This window comes from Emys orbicularis, chromosome 10 (genome assembly GCF_028017835.1).
Source record: "Emys orbicularis isolate rEmyOrb1 chromosome 10, rEmyOrb1.hap1, whole genome shotgun sequence".
Classification (NCBI taxonomy): Eukaryota; Metazoa; Chordata; order Testudines; family Emydidae; genus Emys; species Emys orbicularis.
The window spans coordinates 39,892,435-39,908,506 of record NC_088692.1 but is presented as its reverse complement, the minus strand read 5'-3'; positions in this window follow the sequence as shown (position 1 = coordinate 39,908,506).

Sequence of the window (16,072 nt, the reverse complement as noted above, 5' to 3'; positions counted from 1 at the left end):
GTGCATTTAGATCAATGCCTGGCTGCTGTATTTTCATCACAGGCAAGGACGGTGTTAGGGTCCACAGATGCTCTTCCCCCAGGAGTGCCGCTTCTTTAGCCAGAGTGTCAGCCTGATGGTTCAACCTAGAGGCTTTGGTGGAGTCTTTACGGTGAGCCTTTACTTTACACAGGACTGTGTCTCCCTCGCAGTTGGTAGCCAGCTTCCATGCATGTCTCAAGTACGCTGTGTACTTATTTGGCTTTCCGTCGGCAGATCTCATGCTCCATTGCATCCAGATGGGCATCCAGGATGTAAGTGCTCGCACCACCCATTCTGAGTTGGAACAGATGCACAGGTGCTTGCTCCTGTCCTCCTCATATAGTACTGCTACTATTGCCACCACTTCCACAGCTTGTGCCGAATGGGGCTTGACAGTTCCTTGCAGCACTTGATGGGAAGAGGGCTGAAAAGCAGCATACCCAGTCCTTGGGTGGCCATCCTGGTATTAGCTACTTCCATCCACCGACCAGATGGTTAAACCCTGCTCCTTTGCTTTACTGAAGCTGGGTTCGATGGTGACACAATGACTGGGTCCGGTGCTGGAAGCAGGCACTCATGGTCCTGGCCTTCAGTCAGCAATGCATACAGTAGTATGCTCAACTGGGGTGATCTCTGCACTGTGATGGCTCTATTCAGGAGGTTGAGGGTCCAGTTGTCCAAACGAGGGGATGACACCCTGCCTCGTTCACCCAACCAGAGAGGAGGTACCTTACTGGGGTGTGGGAAGTCCTGAGGATGACAGGGAACATCCCCACCAGGTACTCCCAGTGGCCGAGTGCCCAAACTAAGGCGAGTACCTCCCGCTCGCAAGCACTGAACTGCCTCTCAACTTCACTCATGACTCTGGAGCCATAAGCCAACGGCTGCAGCCCAGTCCCCTGATCCTGCAAGAGGACTGTGCTGATGCCACTATCAAATGTTCCTAGTTGCAAATAGTAGGGACAGTCAGGTTTAGGGTAGGCTAAGGCTTTGGCCAGAGCCTGCTTCAGCATGGTGAAAGCCTGCTGATGGCTTTCCTCCCATTGCCATTCCTGCCCCTTCCGAAGTAACTGCTATAGTGGCTTAGCTATCTCTGCATACATAGTTCAGCTTATCAATAAGAAGGAACAAAGCTTGTGCCCATGGAAAGCAACAGTTTAGCGAGGAAAGCAGGATCCGGCCCAGACAAGCAAGCAGGAATATTTCAGTAGCACAAACGGCACCGACAATTGTAAACAATTGATACGCTTATATGGTTAATGCCCACTGTAACGGCGCCCTCCTGGCTCCTCCACAAAACTCAGTCATAGACCACCTCAAGTGTTTGCACCGGTGCTCTTTTATTCCTTTGTGCTAGTTCCCACCACCAGCTATATACACTTTCTTCAGGCCAATACCCTGCGGGACTGCTAGCTTTCCCTACCAGCAGGGACCTAGAGCCATACGCTCCTCCCCTTCCTGGGTCCCCCCCGCCCTTAATTTCCCCCCTGCCAGCTTTATATGGCCGGCTGGCTGATTAGGCCCGCAGGTGCCGATGCTCAAGTAATCAGGGCGTGGTCTCCCCTGCCAGCCCCAACTAATCCCCTTAATTGGAGAGGGGCTAACAGGAACCTGGCCAGGCTCTCCTGTGATTGGAGAGCTGGACTTGAATGCAACTTTGGTGACGTGGTTATGAAGGGTGGTAAACGCAGATGCAGCAGCCAGGACCACTTTGAGTAGTAGCTCCTTAGCCAGTTGAACCCGTGTGTTGTCTAGGTATAGGTTGTTATACCACCGAGGAGCCGCTGTCATTTTAGTGAACACACGGCCGGGGAGGTGCACATCACCTAGGGTAAATGAGTCAGTAATCTGCAGGCACATGGAAGCATTTGCCTGGCACTGTAATGGTCCGTACATGTAATAAGATGCAGCAGTGATGAAACACCACTGAGTAGAGAATACTTGTACAGCAACTTCACCATCTGCAAGAGGAAGGACATTCACAACAACAGAAGAGGACGAGGTCATAGGGCGAAGGGTAGAACAGGAGCACATGATGTAATTGTTTGTTCTGTGCAACAGTCCGAGGTTGTCATCAGTGTAGCATTGTCAGGGGATGGTGTCAGGTATCCAGACAGCCCTACTTTGTACACCATATTATTAGCCACATATTCAATAGACTTGAAACAGAAAAAAGAAGGAAACACATGAGTAGAAATGACAGAAGGATACACAAGAAGGAAATTGAAGGAGGAGGGTGAGTCTGGAGGAAGTAGAGAGGCTACTATTAGTTGTGTAGAGATGCCTGCAGTGTGGGCAAGGGCGGGGGAGGAAAGGGTATGGGACGGGGGGAAAACCCAGGCATACATCTAACATATCTTCTTTTGCAATGTTAAACAGGTTACGAGACAGCATATCACAAGCACGACCTTTAGCTCGTGACTTGGACAAGTTGACTATAGCATCTGAGGTTTTCTTAATGATTTTGAAAAATCCTCTATGGCTACATCAACTGCAGTCAGAGCATAAGATAACCCGGTGTTGGTATGTCTAAGGGCTTGGGTGGTTTGGCCTTTGACACAACATTCTGTGATCATAGAATCATAGAATATCAGGGTTGGAAGGGACCTCAGGAGGTCATCTAGTCCAACCTCCTGCTCAAAGCAGGACCAATTCCCAACTAAATCATCCCAGCCAGGGCTAAATAAATTAATGGAAATATCCTATCTCCTTGAACTGGAAGGGACCTTGAAAGGTCATTGAGTCCAGCCCCCTGCCTTCACTAGCAGGACCAAGTACTGATTTTGCCCCAGATCCCTAAGTGGCCCCCTCAAGGATTGAACTCACAACCCCTGCAACTCACAGGCCAATGCTCAAACCACTGAGCTATCCCTCCCTTGCATTCTGAAATTGGGGGTCCTAGATGTGTGTGCCCACATACCCTGAAGCTAAATACCCAGTTACAGTCCAGATCCGGTGAAATGCAGGAAGGGAGCCAAAGACTGCTCCCAGGCTGTGGTAGCTGAATTGAGACCGTGGAGCCTGGATGTTTTTGGAGGCAAGCTGTAACCACGATAGGTCCCAGGTGGTCCGGTCTGGGGGCAAGCCAAGTGTCTGGTTTCTTTACCCATTCACCGCTGCCTCCTGTAGGGAGTTGCACATACTGGCCAGCTTTGAAACAGATATCTTGGGTAACATGTACCAAGGGCAGATCCCAGGAGGCTGCATCAGGTATGTTTGCCAGGAGGATTAACGTGGGGAGTCACATTTGTTACCTAAAAGGATACAATATAAACAAAATGAATTTATTTATATGTTTTAATTCTGGTTTTATGAACCCATCTTGGAATTTCTTGCACTTTCACAGAGGTATTTGTATGGGCCAATACCATGACCTGATTTCCCTCCTGTACGTCCGCCCCAGAGGGGGTCTCTGGAGGGTCCTGGGCTTAAGAGGGTGCACCTCTACAAGGAACCAGTATGCCTTGCTGAAGTAAAAAGTAAATAATATTACCTCCCGTGTCCGTGGCCTCAGATTTGAGGGGGTATTGCTTGGTAGGTGGAGGAAATTGACTGGTAACTTGGATGGGTGGGCAATGATGAGCAGGCATCGAACTGCAAGACAGCTTATTTTCTGCCCAAACAGAGGGGAACCTGGAACATAATTCTTGAAAAAGGATTAGATGTATCCCAAGTAAGAGCCACAGATTTACCAGTGCAACAGAAGAGAGAAATGTATCATTGCGGAGGGGGATGGTATGAGTACGCATAAGTTTATCAGTAACTGTACTCTGAGCAAGCTTGAGAGTTGCTGCAAGGTCACAGAGGACATCCATGCCCAGAATAGTCCCCTCTGCATTTGGAGCTATATAAAAGGATTGGGTCCAAAATAATAGATTAGATTCTACAAGAACAGGATAGCTTTTATAAGCCGTGAGTTGTGCACCTCCTACCCCTGAAATAGAAATATACTGTTTGGTAGTGGGGAGGGGGAGGTCAGTAATGGAAACAGACGCTTCCGTGTCCATGAGAACTGTGCATGGCCGGGCCCTTATCCATGCTTGTAAGTGTGGCCTCGGGGGATTTATACCTAGCGGGAATTTAAAAGCCTGGCCATTTCCTCTTTACTCAGGTGTGAGTAAGGGTTGGCAGTCAGTTGAGACACCTGGTGGGGCTGTTGTTGGTTACCCAGGGTTATTCAGTTTGGACACCCGGCTGCCCAATGTCCGGTCTCTCCTCACACAAAACACTGGAGGGGGGACAGTGGAGGCAGTACCAGGACTAGGTCAAAAAGGCAGTGAAGTACTGCAGGGATTCAACTGGCCGTGATTCTGTCCCTGACTAGGCTTTTGGGTTTTGCACCTGCGGTTTTTTTGGGTATGCCCAAGACGCCCACAATTATAGCAGGCTAAATTATCTTTTGCTCTTACCACAGCAATGCGAGTAGCCTTGTTCCTTATTTCTTTAGCTTGTCTGGCTTCGCATTCAGAGGCCCACATACAGATGGATTCATAACACTGGTCTACAATTTTTGAGAAGTCGTCTGCTTCAGAGATAAAATGTGCTATTTATTATGTATTTTGATGTGCTGAATTCAAATATGACAATTAAAACAACTGATTGGCTACTGTTTCTAAGATATTTAAGTTTTTACATTTTATGTCTATGTATATTGTGTAGATAGTAGAGTTTTAATCATAAATTGTAAACCTAGGTCTTTTCATGTGTTTATGGTTGCTTTACATGATAATATTTCACCTGTCCTGTTTATGTAACACTTTAAAAATCAGCCAAAGGGTTATATAAATAAAATTTATTATGAAACAAAAGGCAAAAAACTATTATGTACATAGTTTAGTCCTATTCAGTGTCTACTCGGCGCTTCTTGGCTTGTCTCTTGAATTCATTAAATGGAGCATCTCTTGTCACTGTCCAGCAATAGTCTGCAAGCATTGATGGGCTCCATTTGCCCTGATAGCATTTCTCCATTGTTGCAATGTCCTGGTGAAATCGCTCGCCGTGCTCGTCGCTCACTGCTCCGCAGTTCGGTGGAAAAAAATCTAGATGAGAGTGCAAAAAATGTATCTTTAGTGACATGTTGCAACCAAGGCTTTTGTATGCCTTGAGGAGGTTTTCCACCAACAACCTGTAGTTGTCTGCCTTGTTGTTTCCGACAAAATTTATTGCCACTAACTGGAGGGCTTTCCATGCCGTCTTTTCCTTGCCACGCAGTGCATGGTCAAATGCATCATCTCGAAGAAGTTCACGAATCTGAGGACCAACAAAGACACCTTCCTTTATCTTAGCTTCACTTAACCTTGGAAATTTTCCATGGATGTACTTGAAAGCTGCTTGTGTTTTGTCAATGGCCTTGACAAAGTTCTTCATCAGACCCAGCTTGATGTGTAAGGGTGGTAACAAAATCTTCCTTGATTCAACAAGTGGTGGATGCTGAACACTTTTCCTCCCAGGCTCCAATGACTGTCGGAGTGGCCAATCTTTCTTGATGTAGTGGGAATCTCTTGCACGACTATCCCATTCGCAGAGAAAACAGCAGTACTTTGTGTATCCAGTCTGCAGACCAAGCAAGAGAGCAACAACCTTCAAATCGCCACAAAGCTGCCACTGATGTTGGTCATAGTTTATGCACCTCAAAAGTTGTTTCATGTTGTCCTAGGTTTCCTTCATATGGACTGCATGACCAACTGGAATTGATGGCAAAACATTGCCATTATGCAGTAAAACAGCTTTAAGACTCGGCTTCAATGAATCAATGAACAGTCTCCACTCATCTGGATCGTGAACGATGTTGAGGGCTGCCATCACACCATCGATGTTGTTGCAGGCTACAAGATCACCTTCCATGAAGAAGAATGGGACAAGAGCCTTTTGACGGTCACGGAACATGGAAACCCTAACATCACCTGCCAGGAGATTCCACTGCTGTAGTCTGGAGCCCAACAGCTCTGCCTTACTCTTGGGTAGTTCCAAATCCCTGACAAGGTCATTCAGTTCACCTTGTGTTATGAGGTGTGGTTCAGAGGAGGAGGATGGGAGAAAATGTGGGTCCTGTGACATTGATGGGTCAGGACCAGAAGTTTCATCCTCTTCCTCATCTGACTCAAGTGAGAATGATTCTGGTGCATCAGGAACCGGCAGTCCTTCTCCGTGGGGTACTGGGCGTATAGCTGATGGAATGTTTGGATAATGCACAGTCCACTTTTTCTTCTTTGACACACCTTTCCCAACTGGAGGCACCATGCAGAAGTAACAATTGCTGGTATGAGCTGTTGGCTCTCTCCAAATCATTGGCACTGCAAAAGGCATTGATTTCCTTTTCCTGTTCAACCACTGGCGAAGATTTGTTGCACAAGTGTTGCAGCATATGTGTGGGGCCCACCTCTTGTCCTGATCTCCAATTTTGCAGCCAAAATAAAGGTGATAGGCTTTCTTAACCATAGTGGTTATACTGCGCTTTTGTGATGCAAAAGTCACTTCACCACAAACATAGCAGAAGTTATCTGCACTGTTCACACAAGTACGAGGCATCTCTGCTCACTTTGGCTAAACAGAAATGTGTCTCTTTGCAAAATCAAACACTGACAAATAAGAGAGCACGACACTGTATGATTTCTAGAGCTGATATAGGGCAATTTGTTCAGCAGAGTGATGTAAGCTTCGTTATGATTGCATCATCCATGACTTCTAGGAATAACATGATGCAATTCATATCACGTATGACGCAATACCAGCTTCAGATTGCATCATTCATTGTTTTGCCTAAAAAGCAAGTACTGTCCAAACCCAGTCATAGATTTATTCATAGATCCAGTCAAAGGTGTATTTTAATCATTTCTGGTTTAAATTGAGATCCCTTCCCTTTATAACTCACTTATCCTCCGCCATTCCCAAGTCAAGGGTCGTATATACTGACCCAATAGCATATCTTGAAAACTAGAGCCAATCAACAATTTTAAGCACCATTTTCGTTCTCAGTGACCCAGAATTAGTAAAGTTTGACTACATTTATTTAAGAAGCATTTGGGCTGTAGAGCAGTGTAATCAGAGCCTGGCTTCACTCCCAAATTAAGGGCTGTTTGCAGGTGGGAGTTAAAACCTTCCTTTATCATCTTTAAAAATGCCTGATCCGTTTTCTTTGGGTCTGCAATGCCTGCATTGCTGGAATACATCTTCCACTTTCTCTCACAGTACTGAGAGGCCGACTCGCCCTTGCCTTGTACGCAGCCCACGATCAGTCCCGAATTACCAGCTCTGTTTCCCAAGGCTTCTTGGACAGCCTTCTTAAACTCAGTGCAGGAAAGGGTCATACCATTTTCAGATTCAAATTTAACAGATGCCCAAACGCCATTTCAGTGCCCTTCTGTAGGGATCTTGGCCCATGATAGATCGGGGCATTTAGCTTTTGTTAAGACATAAAGATCCCTGGGATGTAACGTATAGGTGGTAACCATCTGGCTTATTCTTTTCCAGAATATCAAATTTGGGTCTTTGGGCTTTAAATCAGGGAGATCTTTTAGTAAGCCCCTCATTTCCTTTGTGCTGAGAGGAGTGTACTTATAAGTATTATGAGCCACTCTGTTTTCACCTGTCCCTGACCACCGAGTGGTCACTTGGAGAGGGGCCAAGGGAGCACTGGCACTTAATTTTGGGTTAAAAGGTGGGGGAGTAGGAGGAGGGGGCCAATTAGCTTGATCTTTCCCCGTGTGTGCCAGGTTCCAATTTTGAATTTGTTTCTCAAGGTGTTTCCAATTAATTTCATGTTGGTCTTTATCAGTATCGCTGCTTGAGTCAGGGTCAGTAAAATTACCCTTCCGTTGTATGCTAGCAACAATACGACATGCAGAGAAGTTATTTTATTTTAGTTTTGCTTTTAGAGCCTTGTTTTCTACTTCAAGCTGACTTAGCTTGTGGTTGAAATCTGTCTTTTGATTCAGCTCTGTTTCCCTTTCATAAAATCAATGAGTCTCCCTTCTGTAGAGGGTATCATTGGTGCACCCTGGGGCATGCCAACGAGTCTTCCCCTCCCCCCTCCGTGGAGGGTATCGTTGATGCATTCTGAGGCAATTCATAAGACATTGTATCCCAGCTTCCTGAAACCCACTTAAGCAGCGCTTCAGGGGAGACTGACTGAGCACACCCTTGTACTCAGTTTACTGCAGCACACACTCTGGTGCTCAGTACCTGGCAGTGCAGCCTTCGCCTCCAGCGATCCCTGCACCCCAACAATCACTGCAGCCCACACCATGGTGTTCAGTACTTGTCCACAAACACAGTCCCGTTCAGTCCTTGCCTGTGGGCCCTATATGTGGTTCGTATTAAAAAAGGGGTGTGCAGGGGTGCCTTGGGGAGTCCCAAACCAAAGTGTGTGCTAGAGGTGGTAAGTAAAAAGGTACTCACCTCTATCCTTGGTTGTGGGAAACTCTCTGAGGATTCCTGATCACACCCTGCTTGCAGTGCCAAAACTGTTAGGCAAAAAGATACTTTTCTCCAAGAATCAGGCAAGCACAGACAATACTGAAGGGGGTTTATTTACGGTACCGGGAAGACTGACAAGCAGCTTCAAAAATATGGTGCTGTAGTGGTCAGTTATATACATTTTCTTAATCAATTCATTTGCATTTATGTGTACATACAGAGACAGACATTGTTCCAAGTCAAGAAAGAACCCTGAACAAAGATAAAGATAAGAACAGTACATACATATAGAGGTCATCCTAATTACATCAAACATCTATGACTACCTTGCGGGAGAAGGAGGCGAGGTGCGGGGTTGGGGGTAGGGATGAGTGCTTACAGATATCCGGTGGGCTGTGAAGGGAGGGTTTATTCTTTTCTAAGAACTAAGTTACTGGGCGGGCATTAACCATATAAGCTTATCAATTGTTTACAATTGTCAGTGCCGTTTGTGCTACTGAAATATTCCTGCTTGCTTGTCTGGGCCGGATCCTGCTTTCCTCGCTAAACTGTCGCTTTCCATGGACACAAGTTTGTTCCTTCTTACCAATAAGCTGAACTAAGTTATCATGTATTGACAGAAACTATGTCCTTGCTTCTCAGCAGTTTCTGTTTTTTCTGCTGGCTGAATTTTAACTCTTTCCTGACAGGCTGACTTGTCCGAACTTCCCCTTGATGATCGCCAATGTCATGGGCCTGCCCCAGGCATCCAGGTGGATGGGCACCTTCCTCTGGGGCTGCGGGGCTGCTCGGCCCCATCATGTCAGGTGGAGTGTCGACGGCACAGATGTTGCTGCAGGCTGCTCCTTCTTTTTCTTTTGAGCCAGGTGCTGCAGCAGCTCCTCAGTCAATAACCCATCAATGTCCTCTTTCTTTTCGAACTGGTACAGTTGCTTCCAGATCAGGTTGTGAAAAGACTTGGCCTCCTTAGCCAAGTTGCTGCTTGCCAATCCGGATGTCTTGTGTGGAAGGGCAGGACTTTTGGTGGGCCGTGAGCCTTTGGAAGGTCGAGGGCTTTTGGGGCTATTGCGGGGGCTGTTCTGGTTGCTAGATGGATGCTGCCTGGTATATTCCCGCTTGCTGGACTTGGTCACCACTGAGACCCTTTTCTCAGAAGCCAATGGAAAGGCCTCTCATTGCAGCTCATGGGCTATCCGAAAGTGGTCCTCTAGGTGTTTTAGAGAGGTGGTTTGTTGACCATTCCCAGGGCAGTCCTTAAAGTGGGATTTAAATCCTGCAAGGCTGCCTCAACAAACTCCGGCATGTCGCAGGAGAGTGCCCCTGCCAACCAAAACAGAAGTTTCTTTCTGTTTAAGTAGTGTTCTGGACATTCCCCGGGATGCTGCCGCTCTGAATAGTATCTCCCAATCAGATTGTGATGGGGAAAGAAAAACCTCATCACGCCCTCGTACAGCTGCAGGCAAGAATCAACATCCCCCACCTGCATCTGGCATGGCAGGGCTCTGAAGTCATCCCCTGCCATACGCTCCCTGATTAGGGACGCAGCATCCTCTTTTAAAACCCCAGGCAGTGAGCAAAACTGTGCTAACCAATCTAGTGCCACATCCTGAGTAAGGGGTCCCAGAGTTTTCCCCACTGCTCGAGCTTGCTCAGGTGTATATGCCTTCAGCTCCTGCCTAGTTTCAGGAAGTCTAGCCAACCCCAGCCCATAGCTCATGACAGTAGTCATGATTGGTGCCATGGGTAATTTCGATCCCTCCTCGCTAGCCTCTTGTGGAGGAGCTGATGGTGTGTGAGAGCCACCAATATCCCATAAGGAAGCATGGCAGAATTCTTCTTTAGAGAGGATCGGGCTACTACTAGCACTCGCGCTGGTCTTAGGTTTGTACACAGGAGTCGTATTCAAAGCTCGTAACATACCCCTAGTCCTTCTTAGCTTATCTCGGAGCTTGTCCCTTTCCTGAAGACAGCAGTTGTGCTCAGCCAGTTGTCCTTGGCTTGAGCGCAGCTCCTTCAAGAGCTCCCAGATTGCTGCCTGCGACTCCCCTTGTAGGGTGTGAGCTGAAAACAACTCCTTCTCCCGCTTACCCAACATCTCACTTAGATCCTGGACTTTGAGCTCCAGTGTCCCAACTTGTGACGTCAAGGTGTTATTCTGGGTCACCAAGCCCTCCGCCTTAAATCCCAGCCTTTCATTTTCCAAAACCCTTGCTGACAGTTGAGACTCGAGATCTTTGATCCGGGCGGCTTGTGTGGTGCTGTATCTATCCAGCTCCACACATGCCAGATAGAGTCCGTAGATCAAGACATGCTTCTTCAACTTTTTAGAGGGCTTAGGTTTCTCCCCCATAAGGGCTTCCCAGCTGCAGGAAAGCTCTACTAATGCCTCTGCACCCTGGAACAAATCATGAGCCCAGGAGTTTTTACCCTTCCCAAAAAGGTGAACACCAGACCCTAAAGAATCTTTATTATGCGCCTGTATCCAACTGCTTCTTCCGTAGGCCCGCGCACTCATTGTGGCAACAGGAATAGTCCTTGTTCCATGAGCCTCAGCCTTTCGAGCTGTTCGTCTACTGCCTGGTCTTGGCAGAATAAACCCACACTGGGCGCTTTGCCGCAGTGTGACGGAGAACTGTAATTCGGTCTCAGTAGCAGAGGGATATAGCGATGACACGAGCTGAGGGATCCTCGGGCCTACAAAGCAAAACTGACTCCCGCTTGCTTTGCCGCTTCCCTACTGCTACTGGTGTGCAGAGTTAGGCCCAACCAGATATGGTGGTTGCCGGGATGGCCTCAACCCACCGCCCGCCTCGCCGATCGGTCTCCATGGGACACAACGGTACCCTGCTGACAGACCACCGCGGTCTTGCCCACGAATTCCCTGACCAGTGACCGTTCCAGGTGTCACTCGTACTTGGTCATGGCAAGCCCACTCAACCGCCTTGGCCGAGAGTCCCTTTTTAACAAAAATCACTTTGACTCCGCAGGGAATCAACCACCCTATGGCAGCCGGCTATCCAACTGTGGGATGTGGTGGCATTACTGCCGTCAGGCCTTGCGGCCTACCCACCGATCCCTGTCCCCGCGTGCGCTGTGGCACAGAGACCCAACCACGCAACCATTGGGTTGCAGTCACAGTCAGCAAAATAAAAAGGGCCAAAACAAACTAAAAATGGGGTCCTGCCGTGGTCACCAAACGGTTGAAACCAATCTAGAGGAACGTCCCCATACCTGCATCTATCATCGGGGTTTGTTATTAGCCCCTTTAAAAACAATAACTAAGTAGGATGTGTGGGTGAAAACAACCAAGGTATTTATTAAACCATCAACAGTTCTAAACAAGGTAAACCAAATGATTAGGAACACAGGTGTGATGTTATTGACACAAACTGGGGCCGTATAGATCATTGTTGCAACCAAGATCCTGTAGTGGCACCAAATCTTGTATAAAGGAGGTTAAATAAGGCGTCTAAGACAAGGTTATGAGCTGCTGGTTATAATTATGCTATCTGTATGCATGTATCAATTTTGTAGTTGAAATTATGAATATTGGTTATGTACTTGTATCTCAATGTGTTTGTCAGCTTCTTGAGAAAGGAATTTGCAGATTAAGTGCCCAATCAAGAAACACTTAACTGACAATGGACCTTGGGAGACTCCAATCCACATGAGAAGTCTTCCTGGGAACATTCAAGGTAGCATGTGAGCAATGGCTGCTCTCCCTGTAAAGTCATGCATGGACATGTGACTTGCCCATGTGACTCCAAATTCCATCTTGCTGCTGTGATTTTCCACAGTAAGAACAAAGGGGTGTCCGTCCACCTGGCAGAGGATATAAAAGGCCCTGGAAACCCCTCCATTTTGTCTTCAATCCTGCTTCTTACCTCTGGAGGAACTTTGCTACAAACTGAAGCTCTGAACAAAGGACTGAATGACCCATCCCAGCTGTGGATGTACTCCAGAGACTTGATTTGAACCTGCAGGTTATTCCATCACTGCTACAAGCCTGAACCAAGAACTTTGCCATTACTGTATGTATTAATTCCATTTAACCAATTCAACTCTCATCTATACTTCTTTCTTTTTATGAATAAACCTTTAGATTCTAAAGGATTGGCAACAGCGTGTCCCGCCAGAGGTAACATCGTTATAACAGGTAAAACAAGAAACCCCTCCTCCCCCAACAGGTGATATAAGGTAAGTAAAGGACTGGCAGTATGCTGACTGTGACTGAGGGTAAGTTCCCTCCCCTAGGACAGGACCCAGGTAAGAGGATGGAGGATCAATGGACCACTACTATATCTTGCAGCTCTGAGGACCCTCATGATGACAGGACAGCTCCGTCCAGGTAGGTGGAACCCACAGGTAAGGAGTGGACCTCAGGAACAGGGGATGACAGCTCTGCCCCAACGATGACTCGGCTTGTACTCCCCTTCCTACGATGTCGTGGGTGTGTGTTTGTCCTCAGTGAAAGAGTGGCAGCTGGTGACACTCTCTGCATGCAAATGAGAATTTCCCTCCCGCAACCAGATGAACGAATGCGGTGCTCAGTGTACTCCTTTGAGACAATCTAGAGAACTGAGATGTCTGCTGTGCTTCCCAACAGTTGCAGCAGCAGCACCTCCAGACTGCCACTCAGAAGGGCAGCCCCTTCCCTCTGCTGTGCAGGCCCTAATATGCCCTTCTGTTACTGGGCAGATCACAGGTCACATGGTTTGCTTGGTTTCCTGCCTTTTGGTAGAAAGGGTGGAAAACTACAACTGAGGAGGGGGGAAGAAGGGCAGCCAAGATGGATTCCCAGTTGTTATTTGGACATTTCAAGATGGCAAACCTAAGACGTTAAGCACCAAAGTTTTTCCCCTACAGAGCGGGTCTGTTGGATGGGGTGTGTCGGGTACATGATGCAGGGTGGATCGGGACTGTGGCATGGGGCCCGTCGGGTACGTAACTTGGGGTGGAGCGGGTCTGTCTGATGGGGCTGGGCAGGGACGCAATGCCACCTAGAGCAGGAGTGTTGCAAGGGACTGGGCGGGTACGTAACGTAGGGTGGAGCGGAACTGTGGCATGGAGCTGGGTGGGTATGTAACGTGGGGTGGAGCGGGACTGTGGCATTGGGCCCATTGGGTATGTGACGTGGAGTGGAGCGGGTCTGTTGGATGGGGCTGGGCGGGTATGTAACGGGTGGAGTGGAACTGTGGCACAGGGCCTGTCGGGTACGTAATGGGTGGAGAGAGACTGTGGCACGGGGCCCATCAGGTACGTCATATGGGGTGGAGCGGGTCTGTCGCACGGAGCTGGGTGGGGACATAATGCTGCTTGGAGAGGGTCTGTTGCACGGGGCTCAGTGGGGACTCAATGCCGCCTGGCGTGGGTCTGTGGCGTGGGGCTTGTCGGGTACGTAATGCGGGGTGGAGTGAGTCTGTAGGATGGGGTTTGGCCGGTACGTAATGAGGGGTGAAGCAGGAATGTGTCATTGGGCTTGGTGGATACGTACCACGGGGTGGACCGGGACTGTGGCATGGGGCCTGTTGGGTACGTGATGCGGGGTGGAGCGGGACTGTGGCATGAGGCCCATCGTGTACGTAACTGGGGGTGGAGCGGGTCTGTTGGATGGGGCTGCGCGGGTACGTAACGGGGTACAGCGGGACTTTGCCACGGGGCTTGTCGGGTACGTAACGACGGGTGGAGCAGATCTATCGGATGGGTCCCGGTGGGTACGTAACACGGGGTGGAGTAGGAATGTGGCATGGGGCTTGGTGGGTACGTCATGCGGGGTGGAGTGGGTCTGTCGGACAGGGCTCAGCGGGGTGGGGTGGAGCGGGTATGTCCGGTGAGCCTCGGCGGGTTCGTAATGCGGGGTGGAGCGGGTCTGTTGCACGGGGCTGGGTGGGGACGCAATGCTGCCCGGAGCGGGACTGTTGCACGGGGCTGGGTGGGTATGAAATGCGAGGTGTATCTGGACTGTCACATGGAGATGGGCGGGTACGTAATGCAGGGTGGAGAGGGTCTGTGGGACGGGGCTGGGCCAGTATGTAACAGGGCTGGAGCGGGACTGTGGACGGAGCTCGTCGGGTACGTAACACGGGTGGAACGGGACTGTGGCACCTGGCTCGTTGGGTACGTAATGCAGTGTGGAGTGGGTCTGTCGGATGGGGCCTGGAGAGTATGTAACGGGGTAGAACTGGACTGTGGCACGGGGCTGGGGGGTTATGTAACGCGGGGTGGACTGGGACTGTGGTACAGGGCCCATCAGGTACTTAACAGGGGGTGGAGCGGGTCTGTGGGCCGGGGCTGGGCCGGTACGTGACGGGTGGAGTGGAACTGTGGCACGGGGCTCGTCGGGTACATTACGTGGGCTGGAGCAGGTGTCGGACGGGGCCCGGCGGTTATATGATGTGGGTGGAACGGGACTGTGGCATGGGGCTGGGCGGTTACGTAACGCAGGGTGAAGCGGGTCTATCAGACTGGGCTCGGCGGGTACGTAATGCGGGGTGGAGCACGTCTGTCGGATGTGGCTCGGCGGGTACATAACATGGGGTGGAGCAGGAACGGGGCATGGGGCTTGGGTACGTATCATGGGGTGGAGCGGGTCTGTCGGACGGGGTTGGGGGGGATACATGACACGGGGCAGACTGCGACTGTGGCACGGGGCCTGTTGGGTATGTGATTCGGGGTGGAGTGGGTCTGTGGCACGGGGCCCGTCAGGTACCTGAGGCAGGGTGGATCGGAACTGTGGCACAGGGTCCGTTGGGTACGTAACGAGGGGTCTAGTGGGTCTTTCGCATGGGGCTGGGCGGAGATGCAATGCTGCCTGGAGCGGGACTATCGCACGGGGCTGGGTGGGTACGTAATGCGGGGTGGAGCGGGACTGTGGCATGGGGCTGTGTGGGTATGTAACGCGGGGTGCAGCGGGACTGGGGCACGGGGCTGTGCGGGTACGTAACGGGGTGGAGCGGGTCTGTGGGATGGGGCTGGGCCAGTATGTGATGGGTGGAGTGGAACTGTGGCATGGGGCTCGTCGGGTACGTTACGTGGGGTGGAGCAGGTGTGTCGGACGGGGCTCATCGGGTATATGAGGCGGGGTGGAGCAGGAATGTGGCATGAGGGTTGGTGGGGTCATAACATGGTGTGGAGTGGGACTGTCTCATGGGGCTGGGTGGGTATGTAATGCGGCGTGGAGCAGGAATGTGGCATGGGGCTGGGCGGGTACGTAACGTGGGGTGGACTGGGACTGTGGCATGGGGCCCGTCAGGTACGTAACGGGGGGGTTGAGTGGGTCTGTGGGATGGGGCTGGGCCGGTACGTAACAGGGGTGGAGCGGGACTCTGGCACGGGGCTCATCACGTACGTAACGCAGGGTGGAGCAGGTCTGTTGGATGGGGCCCGGCGGATATGTAACACGGGTGGAACAGGACTGTTGCATCGGGATGGGTGGGTACGTAACGTGGGGTGGAGCGAGTCTGTGGCTCGGGGCTCATCGGGTATGTAACGCAGGGCGGACTGGGACTGTCGTACAGGGATGGGCAGGTACGTAACACGGGGTGTAGCGGATCTGGCACACGGGGCTGTGTGGGGACGCAATGCTGCCTGGAACAGGTCTGTCGCACGGGACTTGGCGGGGATGCAATACAGCCTG